This window comes from Glycine max, chromosome 14 (genome assembly GCF_000004515.6).
Source record: "Glycine max cultivar Williams 82 chromosome 14, Glycine_max_v4.0, whole genome shotgun sequence".
Classification (NCBI taxonomy): Eukaryota; Viridiplantae; Streptophyta; class Magnoliopsida; order Fabales; family Fabaceae; genus Glycine; species Glycine max.
The window spans coordinates 30,593,328-30,612,168 of NC_038250.2; the positions used below are offsets into that span (position 1 = coordinate 30,593,328).

The 18,841-nt window shown below is 34.0% G+C and overlaps 1 pseudogene; it reads left to right on the forward strand.

Annotated features, from left to right (window-relative positions):
• Positions 1 to 9,963: 9,963 nt before the first annotated feature.
• On the forward strand, positions 9,964 to 13,141 carry LOC100816857 (protein SIEVE ELEMENT OCCLUSION C-like; annotated as a pseudogene).
• Positions 13,142 to 18,841: the final 5,700 nt, after the last annotated feature.

Here is an 18,841-nt window from a genome sequence, read left to right on the forward strand (position 1 = left end):
CAGCGGGTTGAGCGCCCTTTTTGACCTAAGAGCCATCATGCGCTTTGCGGTAACCAAAAGAAGCAATCACAGCAGCACCAATTAAAAAGGATCTCTTGATTGGAACGTAAGGTTCAGAATCAAGAGGTATTTGAAAATGGCAAAAAAAGAGAGTAACAAGATGTGGATATGGCAAAGGAGCATTTAATCGCAATGCCTTATGCATGCGATATCTGACTAAGTGTGCCCAGTCAAGTTGACGCCCGGTATGAAAGGCCCACATGATAATAAGATCTTCCTCAGAAACCTGGGCAAGATTGGAAGATTGTGGAAGCAAAATCCGCACAATCAGATAATGAAGGATGCGGCTTTCAAAAGCCAATGAACTGGCAAGAAGGCGTCCGGTCATATCCGCATTGTTGGTGCAAACCAACTGGCGGGCATCATGTGCAGAGAAATCAAATTTCCAATCGTCATTCAGTGTACCTTCAAATGGTACACCGTCACTGGACAATTGGGTTAAGTCATGGAAAAGGGATTGGTCAATGACCATTTTTATCCCAAAAGCCTCAGAAATCAAAGTGATGTCCTGAATTTCAAGATTACAATAAAAAGCTTTAACCAATTCAGGATAAACAGACAATTGTAATGACATGAAAGGTATAAGACCTAGGTTCTGAAAGGCTTGAATGCAATCAAAAGTTTCAGCAGAAAAGAATTCCATATCAATGAACTTAGGATCGATAATGGAACGAGATGAGAAAAGATTTGAGTACCGTTTCTGCTGTTCTTCGGAAGAAAATAGTGTGGACGAAGATAAGGAGGGTGGAATTGGTGTTGTGGATGCGCTGGTGGCTCCGGAACGATGAGCTCTTGAAGCCGAAGCGGAGGCGGATGAACCCTTACGTTTCTTTGACGATTCTACCATTTGAAGGAGTTTTTGCAGATTTTAATCGGTGAAATCAAAAGAAAAATGAAAAAGAAGAAGATTGCAAGTTACGGGAGTTGATTTGATGAAGAAATGAGTAAGATAGGAAGGTTTGGAGGTTTGGGAATGGAGGAACATCGCAAGGGGGAAGGGGCTGCGCAGGGGTTTCTGAAAAACGTGATATTTATAGACCTGGACGCTTTGTAATCGATTACAAGTAATGGTAATCGATTACAGGGTGAGGCTGCCTACTGGTAATCGATTACATGAATACTGTAATCGATTACCAGAACAAAACAATAGCCTTTTCCTAAAAGAAAACTTATTTCTAAGTCTAAAAACTTATCCTATCTTAAGAGTTAATTATACTAACAAGAAAAGTAAACTAAATTAAACAAAACAAGTGTTATACTTAATCAAAACACAATCAATCAATCATAAAACTTTACCTATCCAAATCACTAAGGTCTAAAAGTCCTAATTCTCTTCTTATTGAAAAGAATATATCCTTTGGGAGAGGTTTTGTAAAGATATCAGCAAGCTGATTCTTTGTATCAACAAACTCTAGCAAACAATCTCCCTTTAGAACATGGTCTCTTAGAAAATGGTGTCTTATTTCTATATGTTTCGTTCTAGAATGTTGTACAGGGTTTTTGGATAGATTAATGGCACTAGTGTTATCACACCTAATAGGTATTCGATCAAGAAGGATACCATAATCAGATAATTGTTGCTTCATCCATAAAATCTGTGCACAACAACTGCCGACAGAGATATATTCCGCTTCAGCAGTGGATAAAGCAACACTGTTTTGTTTCTTACTATGCCATGAGACAAGAGCGGATCCAATGAATTGACAAGTTCCACTTGTGCTTTTTCTATCAGTTTTAGATCCGGCAAAGTCAGAATCAGAATATCCTATTAAGTTACATGTTGAGTTCTTAGGATACCATAATCCTAAATTTATTGTACCTAATAGATATCTCATGATTCTCTTAACTGCACTCAAATGTGATTGTTTGGGGTTGGATTGAAACCTAGCACACATGCATACACTAAACATAATATCAAGTCTACTAGCAGATAAATAGAGAAGAGATCCGATCATACCTCGATACTGTTTCATGTCTATAGATTGACCAGATTCATCTTTATCTAAGTAACAGCTAGTGCTCATAGGTGTAACCATGTGTTTTGCAGTTTCCATCCCAAATCTTTTGATTAATTCCTTGCAGTACTTGGATTGATTGATGAATATACCTTCTTGAGTTTGCTTGATTTGTAATCCCAGGAAGTACTTTAGTTCTCCCATCATTGATATTTCAAATTCACTTTGCATATCAAGGGAAAACTCCTTGCACAATGAATCATTAGTGGATCCAAAAACTATATCATCAACATATATTTGAACCAACAAAATATCATTATGCTTTCTCTTTATGAATAATGTGGTATCCACTTGTCCTCTAGAAAATTCCTTTTCTAGGAGAAAATTACTTAAACGTTCATACCACGCCCTAGGGGCTTGTTTCAAACCATAAAGAGCCTTTTGTAATTTATAAACATGATTTGGTTTATTCAGGATTTCAAAACCTGGGGGTTGTTCAACATATACTTCTTCTTGAATTAAACCATTTAGAAAAACACTTTTAACATCCATTTGATAAAGCTTAAAATTCATTATGGATGCATATGCTAAGAGCATTCTAATGGCTTCTAATCTTGCAACTGGAGCATATGTTTCTTCATAGTCTATTCCTTCTTCTTGATTATACCCTTTTGCTACTAACCTAGCCTTATTTCTAATAATTATGCCATGTTCATATAATTTATTTCTAAAAACCCATTTTGTTCCTATGACAGGATAATTTTCAGGTTTTTCTACTAGTTTCCACACATTGTTTCTTTCAAATTGATTCAATTCTTCTTGCATGGCAATGATCCAGTTATCATCTACTATGGCTTCTTTTATATTTTTAGGTTCAATCATAGATACAAAAGCCATATTATTACATAAATCTTTAAGAGAATGTCTAGTTGTTACCCCTTTTGATATATCACCAATAATGTTGTCGAGGGGATGATCTCTTGAGGCTTTCCATTCTTTTGGAAGTTCATTATTTCCTCTAGCCCCATTATCTTGAGAATCCTCATTGCTTCCTTCATCTTTTTCTTTAGAATCATTTCCATGAATATGTGTATCTTCTAAGGAATCTGAAATATCATCTAAAAAATCCTTCCTTGGAAGAATGGCATTAGACTCATCAAAGGAAACATGTATAGACTCTTCAATTGTCATTGTTCTTTTATTATATATTCTATAAGCTTTACTATGCAGAGAATATCCAAGGAAAATACCTCCATCTGACTTAGCATCAAATTTTCCTAAGTTATCTTTTCCATTATTCAATACAAAACATTTACAACCAAAGATATGAAGATGTGAGATGTTTGGTTTTCTGCCATTAAACAATTCATATGGAGTTTTCTTTAAAATGGATCTTATTAAAGCCCTATTTAAAATGTAGCATGCAGTGTTAACGGCTTCAGCCCAAAAGTATTTTGGAAGAGGAGTATCATTTAATAAAGTTTTAGCAATCTCTTCCAAAGATCTATTTTTCCTTTCAACAACACCATTTTGTTGAGGGGTTCTTGGTGCAGAAAAGTTATGCTTAATCCCATGCTTATCACAAAATAATTCAAATTCTTTATTTTCAAACTCACCCCCATGATCACTCCTAATAGATATAATCTTGAGATTTTTCTTATTTTGAATGATTTTTGCAAGTTTTCTAAATGCTTGAAATGCATCATTCTTATGAGTGATAAAAAGAGTCCATGTGTATCTAGAATAATCATCAACTATAACAAGAGCATAGTAACTTCATCCAAAACTCATGATTCTGGAAGGACCAAACAAATCCATATGTAGTAATTGTAAGGGTTGAGTAGTTGAAACAATGTTTTTAGATTTGAAAGAAACTCTAGTTTGTTTTCCCTTTTGACAAGCATCACATAGCCTATCTTTTTCAAATCTTAGTTTTGGCAAACCAACAACTAAATCTTTTGATATTAATCTATTTAAGTGTTCCATGTTTATATGTGCAATACGTTTATGCCATAACCATGGATCATCATCTTTACTAAGAAAACATTGATTATTATCTAGTTTTTGACTTAAGTCTATCATGTAAACATTATTGACTCTAAACCCTATATGCTTTATATTCGTATCATGTTTATGTTCAATGACACACTTTTGAGAATCAAATGATACCAGATAGCCTTTGTCACATAATTGACTCACACTAAGCAGACTATGTTTAAGACCTTCAACAAGTAGAACATTTTCAATGGAGGTTGAAGAATTTGTACCTATTTTTCCAACTCCAAGAATTCTACCTTTGTTGTTGTCACCATAAGTTACATGTCCGCTTTTCTTGGGAGAGATATGTGTGAATTTTGATTCGTCTCCCGTCATATGTTTTGAGCATCTGCTATCTATGTACTACTTTTTCCTCAAGGGTTCCTACAAAATCAAGGTTGTAACTTAGGTACCCAAACTTTATAGGGTCCTTGTGTGTTAGTATGAATAAAGGATCCTTTTGGGACCCAAATCATTTTAATATTGTTACAATTTCTTCTAAAATAGCATGTAGATGTGCCATGCCCTTTTCTTCCACAATAAAAACATGTGATAGAACTAGAATTATATTTTTGTGTGGAAGTAGAGAAGTTTTTATGAAATTTTTGTTGTTTTTCATATTTATATCCTAGTCCAGCCTTATTAGAGACATGTCTTTGTTTTCCTAATATGACATCTAAATTATTTTTACTATAAGAAAATTTTGCAAGTGAGTTTTTCAACTCTTTGATTTCTTTTTCATACTTTTCACAACAACTACAAGAATCTGACATTTTCTTGTCATAAATAGTAGAAATATGAACTTTTTCATTTGGTTTAGAAATTGAGACTTCATTTCTAAGATGATCTAATTCTTTGTTTAATTTTGAAATTTTATTTTCTAAATTTGAAATTGTTTTCTTTGAAGATGAAACTAACTTTGCAAGTTTAATTGACTCTTTATGCAGATCAGCAAATGCATCTTGCAATTCATCGAAAGAAATAGATAAGTTGTTTGAAAATGTTACCTCTTCATCACTTTCATAACTTTTAGCCATAAAGCAGAGGTTTATTTCTTCATTTTCTGAATCTTTAGAAGATTCCATATCATTTTCATCCCATGTAATGTATGCTTTCTTCAATTTCTTTTCATTGATATTTTTCTTTTCAGACTTCTCCATCTTTTTCTTGAAGATGGGACAATCAACCCTCAGATGTCCAGGTTGATTGCACTCAAAGCATTTTAGAGTAGAGGATGAATTTTTTGTCCTTCTTTTAGGTTTAAAATTGGGTCGCTTTTGATTTCCTCTGACTCTCAGGAACTTGTTGAATCTTTTTACAAAAAGACTAATATCTTCATCATTATCCAAGTCAATTGAATCTTCTTTATCACTGTCTTCTTGGATTGCAGATGAGGCTTTAAGAGCGATTCCCTTCTTCTTCTTATCAGTTTCTTCATGCTGATTTAATCTTAGTAATTCCATTTCATGCTCCTGCAATTTTCCAAATAACGTAGCAAGAGACATACTAGACAAATCTTGAGATTCTGTGATGGTTGTTACCTTTGGTTGCCATTTTCTATTAAGACATCTTAAGACTTTATTTACTAGATCTTCATTTTGAAAAGTTTTTCCTAGAGATGCAAGATGATTAACTATGTGTGTGAACCTCTTTTGCATGTCTTGTATACTTTCATTTACATTCATCCTAAAAAGTTCATATTCACGAGTTAAAGTGTTTATCCTAGATCTTTTAACATCTGTTGTGCCTTCATGTGTTACTTGTAGTGTATCCCACATATCCTTAGCACTTTTACAATTTGAAACCCCAAAGTATTCATCTATTCCTAGGGCAGATGTAATAATATTTGTGGCCTTTAAATTATATTGTACTAATCTTCTTTCTTCCTTAGTCCAATCTGCTCTAGGTTTTTCTATTGTTGCACTTCCGGCCATTATAGAGGGAACATAAGGCCCTTGTTCTATGGCTTCCCAAATATTTAAATCTATTGCCTCTATAAAGATTTGCATGCGGGTTTTCCAGTAATGGTAACCCACTCCATTAAAGATGGGAGGTCTATTTATAGAATTTCCCTCGGGAGACAAGTAGTTTGATGAGGCCATAATTCTTGAAGCTTCTAAACTTTATACAAGAATGAAGCTCTGATACCACTTGTTGGACAAGTGGCCTTAGATATCTTAAGAAGGGGGGGTTGAATTAAGATATTACAAGTTATTTCCCCAATTAAAAATTCTATTTAACTTTCTATTCAAGTTATAAATTCCCTTAATGATGAATTTCTTAAATATTGATTCAAATAGAGCAATTTGAATATGAATATAAAACAATAATAAATAAAGGAGTTTAAGGGAAGAGAAATTGCAAACTCAGATTTATACTGGTTTGGCCACACCCTTGTGCCTACGTCTAGTCCCCAAGCAACCCGCTTGAGAGTTCCACTATCTTGTAAATTCCTTTTACAAGTTCTAAACACACAAGGACAATCCTTCCTTTGTGTTTAGAATTCTTTCACAACAAGAGACCCTTGGTCTCTTAATCCCTTTTCAGAATAAAGAAGAAGAGAAGAAGAAATCTCTCTTGAAAGAGATAGATTGAACAATTTGAGCACTCAAATAATTCCTTATTGAATCACAAGTAATTTGGCCAAGGAATTTGTAAGAGAATAAAATGATTTTGCTTTATAAGAGGATAAGACCTTTTTGTTCTGAAAAACTCTTGTTAAATTCGTGTCTCAAGTCACATATATATAACCCCTTGATGGTCATTTAAGAAACAGATAAAAAGATGTGACTGTTGAGAATGTTTTCTGAAAAACTCCTCTGGTAATCGATTACAGTATATGTGTAATCGATTACAAGCTTTAAAATTTGAATTAAAACATTCAGAAACTGCTGGTAATCGATTACCATATATGTGTAATCGATTACACAATGCAAATTTTGAATTCAAATTTTAATAGTTGTTGTAAATCAGTTTTGGCCACTGGTAATCGATTACATCCTCTGGTAATCGATTACCAGAGAGTAAATTTGTTGAAAAAAACTTTTTAACTTAAATTTCTTGGCCAAACCTTTTGGTACTTCAATTGGAATTCCCTTCCTATTTAATATACCCTTTCTAAGACTCTAGAGACTGTCTTGATCATCCATCTTGAATATCTTTAATTTCTTTGTCTTGAATAAAGCTTTGAGACACATGTGAACCTTTGGCATCATCAAAACATTCAGCTTGATCATTTGTCTACAGTATATGTCATCTTTTGTGAATATGTTAGAGGTATGACAGATTCATTTTATCTGTGATTCATTGTTATCTGAGGCTTTTGGATTGGAGAGGGACAGTCTTGAAGCAACAGTCTTGTTTGCCCATTGTTGATTCAATGGAGTATGTTGAGTCGAACCCTCTCTTCCAAAACCCCTATCTTCAATGGTAATACCTAGGTAGTTGAAATCAAAAGTAGAGAAAGCTTTATATATGGATGGTAAGAAAGAAGTACTGAAGGGTGAAGTAGAGACCATTGTTACTTGAAAGTGAGTAGTTAGTTGAAGCTGAAACTAGTGAGTGTGTCTGAGACATTTAGAGATAGGGATTGATCACTTTGTCACTAGTAGCAAGCAAAGCATATGGGGGAGAGAAAATGAATGAGAGAAAGCTAATGGGTGTTGGTTTAATATAGGACAAAGTGAGGTTGACTAGGTCGGAAGTGAGGTTGATTAAGTGTGTGTGTGTGTGTGTGTGTGTGGTGAGGGTGTGTGTGTGTGATTAGGGTTTGTGTGTGTGTGTGTGTGTGTGTGTGTGTGTGTGTGTGTGTGTGTATTTGTGATGAGGGTGATGAGGGTGTGTGTGTGAATAAGGTTTATGTGTGTGTGTGTGTGTGTTTGTGATGAGGGTGTGAGTGTGTGTGTGTGATGAGGGTGTGTGTGTGTGTTTGTGATGAGGGTGTGTGTGTGTGTGTGTGTGTGTGTGTATTTGTTAATTAGCTTTTCATCCTACAAGGGTTTTTCGATCAAATTGATTTCATTAGTGAAGATGGAGTTTAAGTAATTAACAAAGTAGTCAGGGGGGGTTACTTTCTGGATATATGTGGCTTTGCACAACTGTATAAGGTCCCGATTGAGTATGAAATTAATCTCTTTCCAAAAAGCATCCAAATATCTCTCTCTACCTAGTTAGCTGGACGTATAGACTAGAGTATAGAATGACTTGTTTTTATGATGCAAGCTAAGAATTTTCTAGCATGTAATTGACAAAACTCTAGCTACCACACGAGTTATGTTTTTTAGTGGACTTAGATATCTCATAATTGAAAATGACCTGTTGGTACACAATTTAAAATGTTCTAACCAACATAAACAAAACCAATTTTATTAATGATTATCCTAAAAACTAATTAGTGGGGTACTAGAACAAGTTCAGCCTAAGAAGAAAAAAAAATGGAGTACCACCAAAGGTAAACCTTAAGGCAATCCATACTACTAATTAGTTTTGTGTGTGTGTGTGTGTGTGTGTGTATGCGTGCCTGTGTTTGTGTGTGTGTCTCAGTCACCAACTTGACCATCAAGGTATAACATAGTGAAATGAAGGCATGCTAGACACACCACATGATTAATACGCCAACTATAAAAATTGAGTTTTAAGCCTGGGATCCTTGCTTTCAACCAATTCCATGAAGCCAATTTTATTTGATCAATTAAATGGTCCAAGTGAGGCAGCATACTGTTAAAAATTATATCGTTCTTGTTCTAGCACACATAGTTGAGTTTTTTTACTAAGTTGGCATGATGGTGTAAACTTAGTATTGGGGGGTGGGGTGTTATATTTATCTTCTTTCAACAATAATTGATAGCAACAATATGCAGCAACAAACCATTTTGGAAACAACAAAAACATAGCATGCAAAATAACCAATCAAGGCAGAACGAAGAAGGCAGAATAAGCAAGCAAAAACACACCAAAAACACTTTGAAGTAAGGATGTGGTGGCACTAACCTTCTAGAAGCAGTTTGTCTCCTATAGCAATTTGTTTTCAAATTTGTTTCTTTCCTCCAAGGCTAAAATACCACTCTAAGCTTAAAGGAAAAATTTACCACATACCTATAAGACCTGCAATGCTATATGGAATTGAATGCTGAACTTAAAGGGAAAAGAAGACTTAGTTGTTGTTGTCATAATGCATCACAATATAAATATTTAAAAACACCTTTAGCTACTTGATTCTACATCTTTAGGGTAGTGTAATGACCACTACAGCTAATTGCATTATTGTACCTTCCAATAATTAAAAAATGATAAGAAAAACAATCTCCATTTTAATACATCTTTACGTTAAAAAAAAACAAAACAAAAAACTCTTCTTTATTCTCAACCTCTTTCTCTTTTATTCTCAACCTCAACTTAGTGCAATCTACAAGTCTTACTCAACTAGTGTTGTTCATCACTGGGTTGTTTGGCTGTAGTGCTCCTTATCAATTAGTGGGTTGTTTGAATCTTAACCAACTTCTGTAATAACGAGTTAGAACTAACATGCAAGAAACCAGAGAAAGAAAGTGTAGCACACATTGGATACAACTCTTAAAACTTGTGAATTTTTTAGATGGAGATGGCTTAACATACTTAAAATCAAACATTCTAGCAATGCAACAATGTATTTCTTTTAATCCATTAGATACAATTAAGTTCATTGATGAAATAGATGTTATAGGGAGGCTGAGAGGTACAGGTATAGGTGGAGGAAATGATGAAAGAGAGCAAACACTGAATCAGTTGCTCTCTGAAATGAAGAAGCTTGACAAGGATGTCTCTCTTAGTGTCGTTGCCATGAGAACTCCGGGATTCAGTGGTGCAGACCTAGCAAACCTAATGAATCAAGCCGCGATTCTTGTCGGTTGAAAGGGGCAAAGATAAAATCACAATGGAAGAAGTTGATGACTCCGTAGATCGCATTGTGGCAGGCATGGAAAGAACCAAGATGATGATAAAAATAAATTTTTTATCTACTGAAAATTAACTTTAAAAGACTACTAAAAGCTATAAAAGACGGAAGAGAATAAGATAAAACTTGAGATATTTCATTCATTTGATTGATGGCAAAAGCAAAATTCTGGTGGCTTAACATGGTTCATACCAGGTGAAGATCCATCTCTCATCTCTAAGAACCAACTACTTGCTAGAATAGTTGGAGGCTTAGGGGAAAAAGTAGAAGAGGAATTCATATTTCGTGAAACTGAGATAACCACTGGAGCTGCAGTGGACTTGCAACAAATTACACAAATAGCAAGACAGATGGTAACAAAGTTTGGTATGTCAAAGATTGGACCATGGGCATTGATTGATCCTGTAGTGCAAGGTCATCATGTGGTACTAAGGATGCTGGCTAGGAACTAAATGTCAAAGAAACTAACTGAGGACATTGATAACTGTTAATACGCTTTATGTAGTGTAGTAAGTGTGGTGTGACTAGTACTTGTTGAAGTGTGTTATTAGACTTTGTATTTATGATGGGTAGATGTGTTATTAAGTTGTTTGGTAGAAGTAACTATTTGTTGTGTTCTTTACAGTGGATTCTGGATTACAATGAATCATTGAATTGGAAGGAAATTAATCTTTTTTTAATGGGGAACTTAGCTGTACTACAAGCATTATACCAAGCTGATTATCTTTGAGCTTGATAGGTTGAAAGAATCCTATAGTGTTGCAATGAGGATTTAAATGTATAATTTTTTTTGGGTTTAATTTTGTTTTGTTCTGACAGGATTTAAAGGTATAAATCCATAACCAATTTCATCCTCTAGCATTTCCTTTTGTTTGTCTGTCCAGCATTCTTGAAGGCATAAGTTCTTATAGACATCAAATTGGCTGTTAAGATAGAGGAGTGAACATGCTTAAGCATGAATAATAGGTATGATACACATCAATCATATGTCAAAACAATGGCCTTTGTCAAAATTATTTCATCACGGGGAAAAATTACTAAAAAGGAGAAAAAGACTACAAAGCACGAAGAAAGTGAACCCTCTTAAATCATTTAAGCTAGATCCGTTATGCTCTCAGTTTGATAAAAATTAGCTTAACCAAACAATAACAAACACAACAAAATCTATCCTAACAGAACCTAAGAAATCAATAACAAATGTAAGAAAAAGATAAAATAGACCAAACACACATCCAGATAGCAGCAAATCCAAATAGATGATAGGTTGGAGAAGATTCAAATGGCACAGGGAATAGATTAAACAAGAAAAAGGACCAAAGAGTTAGAACATTCTGAAAGTAACACAAAAAGAAGATACATGGTATACCTGATTAAAAACATTTCCATAACCATATAACAAAAAGAAGGTGGAAAAAACAAATTAGAGGCTAGCAATTTTTTTCCTAAATAATAATTAGAGGACCAAATAATCAATGTGGTTCTTTTTCAATTCAGTTTTTTTAAATAAATAACCATACTTTGTGCCTAAGTGATCCTAACTTAATAGATAAATACCTACAACAGGTAGTTGCTCACTCACTTGCTCCCCTAGGGATTAGAACTATTCCTCCAAGTCCCAAATGGCTATCAACTTCTCATGATGTATTGAAGCACATTTAATAGACAGCAGGTATGATTTTTGTATTGACATTGAAGTTTTCAGATTATGGTTTCTGTTGGCTTGTTTTCTGGGGGCTTCTAATCTATATTCTGCTTCCTTTCAGAAGAATGACATAATTGAAATTGAAACGATTGGTTGTAGTGAACCAGTAGGATTCATCATCACAAAAATAGATGAATTCTAGAAACTTAAGTAGGTATATCGTGGTAATGCTTTGGCTGCTTTAATTTCAAGTATTAAGCAGTTTCCCAACAACTTAAAGCCACTGAAGCTACAAATAAAGGCATTGAGCTTGTTGAGAAGTATTTTGCCTTTATATTTCGAAGAGACAGAACAATAGGTATGTGTGTGGAATACACACAAAGATATTTCCTAACTGCAATAACTTACTTTTAGAAGGATTATTTTAGCAAATTATACTTTTTGGTGTGTTTCAAAAAAATAAAGGTTATAATTTGCTAATTGCTATACTATTTCTTAAAAAAAGCAGGTATATATTAACAAATTCACACACACATATAAAAGAATACAAGAGGAACCAAGGTTACTTAGGTCAGCAGTGGTGAACTACATAAAGGAACAATGGAACTACAAGGATGAGCCAATCATGGTAGCTCTAGATTAAAAAGGGAAGGTCACAAATTACAATGCTCTTGATATGATCAACATTTGGGGTCCACAAGCATACCCCTTTTCGGCTTCAAAAAAGGAAGAGCTATGGCAAGACCATAATTTGACAATGCAACTTTTGCTAGATGGCATCAATCCTCTCCTTGCTTACTGGGTATGAGTTTGATTCATATCATATTTTCATGCAGATTTTAACAGTTTAATTTCACATAACATTACTGAATTTTACATTTTACTATGTACCAGGTTGAACAAGGCAAAAATATTTGCCTTTATGGGAGTGAAAACTTGGTTTGGATCCAACAATTCAATGATAAGACAACTGAGATCAAATGAGCAGGTCTGCAGCTGGAAACAATATATGTTGGTAATAGTCAATCAAGTGAAAATGTTAAGCAAATAATGGCAATAGGTGGTGAAAAAAGTCTCAGTGATCCACTTTCCTTCACAAATGTGCAACACTTTTGGGTTCGATTAGAGACCATGAGAATGTCTAAACTCATACTAGGAAATACACCAAGTTCTGATCATGTACTAGCTAAGTTGTCAACTTTGCTTGACATGGATGATAGAGAAGAAGGTTGGGCTGTGATTTGATGTGGGGGCTCAAGCTTAACTGATATTCTTAGGCTTCAAGGGATGCAAGTGATGGAATTCTTAAGGAAATGTTCAGAGTGGAGAGAAAATATAACCAATTTGGGATTGCAGGGTGCTCTAAGAAACTTCCTAGACCCCCATTTTGTTGAAGGGAGTTGCAGTCACTCATACTTTGTTTCCTCTAGAGAAAATGAAAGACCAAGTGAAGGAACTGTAATGTGTCAAGAGTGCAAACGACCCATGAAGAATTTTGTGGTGTACCAACCATGAATAGGACAGACGCAATAGTTGAGTTGAACTGTTTTTGTTACCATTACCACCAAGTTTGTCTTTTATTTTGAGTGTCAATCATTTAAATCCTAGTCCTAACTTAGAAAGCTTGAAGGAATTTCCTATAATCATTTAGTGATATAAAGATATAAAGAAACTTGTGTTTAGTACAGTAAAATAAACTATATTTTACTCACCTGTTTTCCCTTATACAAGTAGAATTTAAAACAGTTTTCATATTTTCATATGGACTCAAACTAAGAAGGTGGGATGACAACATTTTTTTAAAGGAAGAGGTAGAAGCCTCTTGTATAAGCAAGAAAGAAGCAACTCTTAAGAGGGAAAAAGTAAAACAATGCTCAGGCTTATTACAAATCAGAATGAATCAAAACTGCCACAGCTCTTGAACCAAATTGATTCAAAACAAAAAGGCAATATAAATTATGTCACAAGAACTAGAGATTAAGTCCAAAAAACTTGAAGATGTACAAAGGCACAGGGATGAACAGGATCAGGCATTATCGAAGAAAATTCAATTGCTCAGAATTTAAATTAGAAAGCTTATGGCAGAGGAGCATCATTTGTCTAAAATTGACCAAAAATAGAAGATGACTATGATGTTAATGCAACAGAACATCACCATAACCACTCCTTACAAGTACACTACATAGTAAATGAACCTACATCCTTCTCTTTCTATTTATGCTTTTCTTAACTAAACCCTATTAGCTTCTAGAGTTATAGAAAATTACTATCATTGTGAAAGTGTAAGTTTCTAAGTCTGTGTGATAACACATTAATGTATTCAACCAAATACATTATCAAACTCAAGCATCCCACTAAAAATATAGCGGGATTAGACACCCCAATACAAGCCAAAACACAATAACAAGTACAAACAAAACACTAAGGGAAGTTAAAATAATGGCAGCCAGAAGCAAAACTTACCAAGACAATAGACACAGCAGACACGACAAGAGGAGCAAAAAGTGCTTTGGTGCCAATGGCTGCAAGGAAAGCAACATCAGCAGACACAGTAGACACAATAGACATGAGTTTTGTCAAAACCGATGTTGACATCAACTACGTAACATCGGTTTTTTGACCTAGGTAACATCGGTTTTGTCAAAACCGATGTAAACGAGATTATGTTAACATCGGTTTTGACAAATCCGATGTTAATAAACTCGTCTTATTTACAAGTATGCCACCACATTTGTGTTAACATCGGTTTTTGTCCAAAATCGATGTTAACCGAGCGATGTTAAATGTATATTTTTTACTAGTGTCTACCTACTTCCACGCTACTAAAAATCGTAAATTTTCTGCCTTTGTTGTATTGTGAAACAACCGTGGACGCTTAGTTATTATTTAACCATGTATCATGAAACAACTAGGAATAGGAGATTTTAGCACTGTAAATAATTCTTCTATTTCTCCCATTTATCCAAATGGCAGACAACACTTAAGAAAGCTTCATGATAGTAGAAAGCTTCACGATACATTTACTCTCTATTTGTTAATGACATTCATGGATGCTTCCCAGAACAAAGGTGGAGGCAGGAGAAACCAAAAAACATGGAAACCTGATTATCTTTTTATTTTGGTATACAAAATACAATCTGGATTTCAACACTAATTAACTATTTTTTTTAATGGGAACTTAATTATCTTTTTTGTTTGTTGATTAAAATTTGATTTTTTGGCCGACGTGAGATTTATTGTACAATTGTTTTTGAAACTATTCTATACCTAAGGATTGTACTCAGACTCACAGTAGTATATACCTACAAATTTACACACACTCTAAATATCTAATCTCTAATAGTATTATAAACATTATCAAAGTGTGAAAAATCCTAAATTGATATGTTGTATTATTATTAGAGAGTTAAAAATCCTAAACCTTTAATTAAACTTCTTGTTAAGAAATTAGAACAATAACTTTAATAAGATGATTATCTTTATAATTTTATTTATTTTATGACTTGTGTTATGTTTGTTTTTAATATGATGTGTGTATGCTTTCAATGTTATTTTTGGATTATTTAAGAATACTATAATTGTAGTAATTGTTTTAATTATTTTTTTATTGATTTATTATTATTAACTTTATACATAAGTAAAGTGTGGGCCGCAGATGCACATACGGGTGTATAGGTACCCAACGGGTACGAAAATGAGAATTAAAATTACTACTCACATGAGTATGGGATTAAGTACGGTTGTTATTTTTTAAACGCGGGTATGGGGACAGATACGATAGATCCTACCTAACCCTATCCATTGTCATCCCTATGTACGTCTATCATTACTCTTAAATTTTTTTTTAATAATATGTTTTAACTATTTTTAATAACTAAATGAATTAAATGTAATTTTTATGGAATATAGAAAAATATACTTTCTTTTGGTTATTCTATAGAAAATATGCTGAGATTATATAAAAAGTATTGTGTTGGGTATCTACGAAATACCCCGATAGCACATAATACATATGGGCAATTACTTCTTGCACCTACTATGGAATGTAAAATTATATTTTAGAAAGGTATTTTTGGAATATAATTTTTACATTCTAGAAAAAAAATTTTAAATATAATTTTACATTTTAAATTTGGTGTTGTGAAAGCTTAAAAAGGTACAAGAAGCAATATTAGAGGTGGAGAAAACAATTGTCATACATATGTTGATTTGGGTTCAATCTTTAATTGCTCCTAAATCCAGAAAGCCCACGGGCATCTTTGTACATTAAAACTACAAAAAAAAAAAAACAAGCCATAAAAAACTGGAAAAGCAAACAAGCAGTCATGATATCACTACTACAAAATGTAGATTTAACATCGTCAATTTAACATCAGTTTTTACAAAACCGATATTAACATAAATACGGTGGCATAATTGTAAATAATGTGCATTACTTGACATCGGTTTTTTGCAAAACCGATGTCAACTTATCAAACGCTAACATTGGGTTTTTCAATAAAACCGATGTTAACATTCACATCGCTTCGTTAACATTGGTTTTGTATTGAAAACTGATGTGGAAGCTACATATAAAATACAGAAGCAAGCTTCATGATGAATCAAGAGTGATTCAAAGATGTTTTGATGATAACAAAGATGATAACAAAAGATGATGACAAAAAGCTCAAAGGTCAATCAAAGGATGAGTTCAAGATGTTCAAGAAAGGTTGAAGGACACTTCAAGATTCAAGAGGAAAGTTGAATTCAAGAATCAAGATTCAAGGATCAAGCTCAAAGAATCAAGATCAAGATTCAAGATTCAAGGTTCAAGAACTCAAGAGAAGACTTAATCAAGATAAGTATGAAAATGATTTTTCAAAAACTGAGTAGCACATGGATTTTTCACAAAACATGTTTACCAAAGAGTTTTTACTCTCTGGTAATCGATTACCAGATTGCTGTAATCGATTACCAGTAGCAAAATGTTTTTGAAAAAGTTTTCAAATTGAATTTACAACGTTCCAATTAATTTCAAAAAACTGTAATCGATTACAATGTTTTGGTAATCGATTACCAGTATCTTTGAACGTTGAAATTCAAATTCAAATGTGAAGAGTTACATCCTTTCACATAAAAGCCTTGTGTAATCGATTACACTAATTTGGTAATCGATTACCAGTGACTGTTTCTGAATAAATCAAAAGATGTAACTCTTCAAATAGTTTTTTACTTTTTCAAATTGGTTTTTAAGTTTTTCTAAAAGTCATAACTCTTCTAATGGTTGTCTTGACCAGACATGAAGAGTCTATAAAAGCAAGGCTTTGTTTTGCATTTCAAGTATCTTGAACACTTATTCAATCAATCTTTTGCAAGCCCTAAATCTCTTTGAACTTCTTCTTCTTCTTTGTACCAAAAGCTTTCCAAAGTTTTATGGTTTTCTAAACCTTGAAAACTTGTGCTATTCATCTTTTCATTCTCTTCTCCCTTTGCCAAAAATAATTCACCAAGGACTAACCGCCTGAATTCTTTTTGTGTCTCTTTTTTCCCTTTTTCAAAAGAACAAAGGACTAACCGCCTGAATTCTTTTGTGTCTCCCTTCTCCCTTGTCAAAGAATTCAAAACGACGCAGTCTGAGAATTCTTTTGATTCTTCCCTTTCCCTTATACAAAAGTGTTCAAAGGACTAACCGCCTAAGAATTCTTTTCTATCACCATTCACAAAGTATCAAAGGTTTAACAGCCTAAGATCTTTGTCTTAACACATTGGAGGATACATCCTTTGTGGTACAAGTAGAGGGTACATCTACTTGGGTTTGACTGAGAACAAGAGAGGGTACATCTCTTGTGGATCAGTTCTAGTGGAGGGTACATCCACTAGGTTCAAAGAAAACAAGGGAGGGTATATCCCTTGTGGATCTTTGCTTGTAAAAGGATTTTTACAAGGTTGAAAAGAAATCTCAAGGACCGCAGGTCACTTGGGGACTGGATGTAGGCACGGGTTGTTGCCGAACCAGTATAAAAACTCTTGTGTGTTTGTCTCCTTCTTCCCTACTCTTTTACTTTCTGTTGTGCATTTAATTTCCGCTTTTACTTGCTGTTAAGTTTCTCTTCTACTCCTTATTCTCTTAACAACATAAGTAAAAGCCTTAGAAGAGTAAATTTTAATTAGTAAAGGTTTAGGAATAATTAATTCAACCCCCCCTTCTTAATTATTCTGAGGCCACTCGATCCAACATAAAATATTAGAACGTGGACCCTATTTTCCTCGTGCTCTCTCCTTCTCTTCGTCTTCACGAATCCGTGAAAACTCGAGCTCTCTTTCTTTGCAGCCACCATGACATCTCATCTCCAAGGTTGCCTACGCCATCGAAACCTTCACTGGCGCTGTCTTCCAGCGTCCCCCTCGAAATTAAGCTCTTATTCTCTTGTTGTGTTTTCTGTATTTCCTGTGAGGTCCCCCCTAGTTTGCTTCTTTAATATTGTAGATAATTTTTAGCACTTTGTAATGCCCCTCCATTTATGCAGTACCAAGACCAATATCTCCACACACAAGACATAAATGTTACTTTGTTTTTGCAAATTGCAAGTGCAATCACTTAATATTTAAACATACATGATTTTGGACAGAGGTGGGTGTAGGACTTAAATGCTGGCAAGTGTACAATAATGACCACACAGTACAGGAAACCCAATGCATCTCATCTTATCTTTATATCAAATTAATTAGTCCTCACTTCTCATTTCTCTGTGCCAACCTGACTATAGGTTAATGGGGACCATGCATGTTATTCTTACAAATAAAGAAGGATTTCTCCTTCGCGAGACCTAGGGATGGATGGCAGTTAACCGGGTTTGGTATATGATCAAGAGTGCTGGAAATTCTTCTCAATGACCCAAAGTGATTTTTTTTGCTAAAATCAGTAGCTGATGGCGCATTAAGGAGTTACTATTAGTGTAGTTCCTAAAGCAAATTTTCATGCTAAAAGGTGAGTTGTTAAAGAATTGTTGAAGGACTATTTTTGATTTAAGGGTCTAAGGTTTCAAATTTTGGTTAACAAAGTAACAAGAATTTGGTAGGCTGTTGTTGTTTTAATCATTTAGTCACCCACCACCTTTAGCTTTGCATCTTAATTAATGCCACTACACTTTAAAGAGCATGTAGTCAAAATCAATACAATGTTTGTGATAGTTTAAATACTAAAGTTCCCAAACTAGTAAGCCTTTTCTTCAATTA